Below are 3,927 nucleotides of genomic sequence, written 5' to 3'. Positions count from 1 at the left end.
AAGAACTTAAGGAGAATAAAAGCCTGAGTGATGCCCAAGGAAATGCAATAATAAGGCTGATGGGAACGACACACCTATAATGGGGTGACAATGCCCTTAGTACACAGCACAGGTTAATAAATATAAAGCCCACTGCCAGCATGGGTTACCTGTTTTTGGAGTTTCCAGCCTTTGCAATCCCACATATACCCCCACCACTACCACCAAATGCCACAGGTTATGTTATCAAGGTTTTTGGTTACTCTTCAGAACTTGATGGTAAGATCTTACTGCTGATGACACTTAAGTCATAGAAAATGAAGACATCAAACTGGTTGTAACCTGGAATCTTTAACACTTCTGGCTAGAGAGTATAGTGCTATGCACGCTACCACTTGACAGCAATTGTAGCTGGAGAGCTTCTTTCCAGGTCCCACCAAGCCCCTGCAGTCCCACAGCCCACGTATAAAATAATCACTTAGACGCTTATATTACTTATAAACTGTATGACTGTGGCAGGCTTCTTGTTGTCTACTTTTTCTATCTTAAATTAACCCATTTCTATTAATCTATAAGTTGCCACGTGGCTCGTGGCTTACCAGTATCTTATATCTCACTTGTCATGGTAGCAGCTGGCAGTGTCTCTCTGCCTCAGACTTCTTGTTCCCAGAATTCTCTTCTCTGCTTGTCCTGCCTATACTTCCTGCCTGGCCACTGGCCTATTAGCATTTTTTTTATACAGAACGATAACCACATCAATCACACCTAGACATGAACCCTGAAAGCTACAAGAATGACTTGTTTGGCAAGACATGCCAACTGACACAATAGTGGCATGGGCCTTATGGGAATAACCAGCCACGTTTTGGTTGGAATTAAGTCCACTCCATAAGATGAAACCACAGTGCCATTAATGTGCCAAGAATCAATCGCTAAACAGGTGATAGACCCAAAGCAAGAGCCTACTACTATTTTCTGGTGGCCATGTCAGAGGAGCAGCAGATGGCGATTGAAGTTCAGGGTGTCAGCCCACCAAGAGGCAAATCCCCGATGGGTAAATCTCAGATAGACAAGGTCCCAAGACCACAGACTCCAGAATGTCTTTTGCTTCTACTGTGCCTTTACATGTTTGCTGCTGCCATCTTTCTCTGGTATTTGGCATGGTGTGAATGCCTGTGGGGTGATCCCCACTGCCTATAATGGAGTGTGTTTATCTCATGGAAATATCCCATTCTACTGGCATTTTTACCTGTGGATTGTAGCTAGAGATTTCTTCAGTCCCACCGGGCCCTCAGCCACTCAGACCCAAGTAAACACACAGACTTATATTACTTATAAACTATATGGCCATGGCAGGCTTCTTGCTATCTAGTTTTTATATCTTAAATTAAGCCATTTCTATTAATCTATACCTTGCCACATGGCTTGTGGCTTACTGGTATCTTTACATCTCACTTCTCATGGTGGCAGCGGCTGGCAGCAACTCCTGACTCAGCCTTCTACCTCCTAGAATTCTCCTCTCTCCTTATCCTGCCTACACTATACTTCCTGCCTGGCTACTGGTCAATCAGCGTTTTATTTATTAATCAATCAGATCAATACATTCACAGCATCCCCAGCAGTGGATTATTATGAAGATGATTGCCTCCAAAGCCATACAATGACTTTATATGATAATAATGTTAGTTTAAATAGGAACTATGGACAGTTGGTGGGTTTTAGGGGCTAGAAGGTCAGTTTGCGTTAAGGATGTGGCCTCTTGTAGATTGACCAGGCCCCAAGCTGATGACCCCACACCTTGGAGTATATAGACAGGACAAATAGTACTTGATGGGTTAAACAAACAAAAGAGGACATGAAGTTGAGTGGTAGGAAGGTGGAGATAGATCTGAAAAATTCATGGGGAGTAATGGGTGATAAATAGGATCAGAATACATTATATGACATCTCAGAGAATCAAATATATTTCAAAAGAAACAAATCCCTTAACATATAATCATTCAATTTTCTATTTTTAGCTGGATATCATTCTTAGTTCATTTACCCTAGTAAAAATGATGCTTTGATTTGATTGTCTTTTGAAATTACCAGTCTGCCTCTGTTAGTCTCTCCAGTGTGTCAGCCTCTTTTGTTACTTATTCAGTGACCCTTACTTGTTATAGCTTTCCTTTTCTTTTACACCCTTAAACCATTTTATCCATAGTCTTCTGGGAGAAGTTTCTTGCATCTCTCACCCATGACTGTTTTCCTGGTGTCTTAAAGAGTCGAATCAGGGATGCTTATAGGAACATAAGTGAGGAAAATGGGCAACTTGCCAGTGGCTGTATCACTGAAAGAAATGTTTCTCCATCTCCCTTCAACCATAAACTTCCTGTAGATCTTTAGGAAAGGGTAGCACCACTGAGCTCCTCCCTTCTCTGAGACAGAATGTTGCTAGGCACTTTTTTTTTTTTTGAAAACAAGGGGCATTTTATTAGAGTCCAGGAGTATCAGCTTTGGGCAGCAACAGAGGGCAGCTTTACATAGCTCTTCATGGGGCAGTGGCCGAATCTTCTGGCCCGCCCAGCCTCCCTTACGCTGCCACAGCCCACTGTTATGCCTCTTGCCCAGCCAGCGGTTCCATCCTGCCTTGCTGATGAACCGCTGGTCATGATTAACATTGGAAACTCTACCTACAGTGGCAGTGCACGTCTCCAGCTCCTGCATTTGCCTCTTAGAGGGTAGCTGGATAATGGCTGTTCCATTCACCTTACGAAGCAGCACGCCACATGTCCCTGCAGCTCAGATATACTGGGCTCCTCCGCCAGGCTCACTTTCCACATTGTTGATGAGGGGTCCCCACAGGCAATGCCGTAAGAGGGTGTGCATCCCCTTCCTGAGCAGCCACTGCCGTTCTGCCTATATAGTTGAGAGTTCAGGATTGTATCTCCTGCCTTCATGTTTTCTGGGGCAATGATCCAGCGTTTCAGGCTTCCCCCATCGTGACCAGAGCTACGTATGCAGACCTACATGGATCATAGCGGACTGTGACAATCTTCTCCTCAAAGGGTTCTGGTTTGGATTCCTTTTGTGGCCAGAACCGTAGAAAGTCAATCATTCTATAATTTTGCTTGTGGTCCCCACCAATACCATGTACTTGGATGCGGCCTGTATGGTCTTGGCCCTCAGACTTCCTCATCTCCACTGGTTTGTCTGTGTACTTGGTACGACTCTTCCAGGACACAAACTTGGCATTAAGGTCCTCAGACATATGCACTGGGCAGCGAGAAGGCAGCACCAAGGCAGAGGGCCGCTGAAGAACATTGCTAAGTATCTCTGAAATATTTCTCCAATGTGATGTTCTCCCTTTCATCATCTTCCAATTTGTTGCAAGCTCTTGTCAGGAAACCTTTTCTTCCCTAAAGAATTCCCTTCTCCAGAGGTGGTAAATTCCACACACCCAGATAGCACCATCAATCAGTACCAATGCCTTTTGCCCTCTGCATGCTGGGCAGCAGGGAGCAGAGTCGGAACCCGGGCAGTAATGGCGGAGGATGCCAGGCTCAGAGAGTGCAGAGCACTAGTGAGCGTGTACAGGGTTATGGGGTGGTCCAACTTCCCTAGGCACATTTTTTATAGGTAGTCATAGTTACTGAGAGTTGAGGAATGCCACAGCATATAATTAAAATAATAAACTACATGAAATACACAAGCTCTTCCCTAATTGATTTAAAATAGTTAAATATAGAGTAGTGCATTTGAAACTGGAACACTGTAGGTAATTGGGGATGAGTTTTAGACTTTGTTTAGTTTGTTTTGAGCTGTTGTTTATGACTTCATGTTCTTTAAAAAGTCACGTAAATCCTCTGAGCTTCAGTTTTCTTGTTGTTAAAATGGGAGTCAAAGATATCTTCTTCACAAGGTTGTTATGAATAGTAAATAAGATATAATATAAGTTATTTCATCTGA

General features: G+C 43.5%; 1 pseudogene; it reads right to left on the bottom strand.

The window, feature by feature from the left end:
• Positions 1-2,468: 2,468 nt before the first annotated feature.
• On the bottom strand, positions 2,469-3,588 carry LOC131920433 (large ribosomal subunit protein uL2m-like; annotated as a pseudogene).
• Between the last annotated feature and the right edge of the window lie 339 nt (positions 3,589-3,927).

This window comes from Peromyscus eremicus, chromosome 10 (genome assembly GCF_949786415.1).
Source record: "Peromyscus eremicus chromosome 10, PerEre_H2_v1, whole genome shotgun sequence".
Lineage (NCBI taxonomy): Eukaryota > Metazoa > Chordata > Mammalia > Rodentia > Cricetidae > Peromyscus > Peromyscus eremicus.
This window is presented reverse-complemented; position numbering and strand designations above follow the sequence as displayed.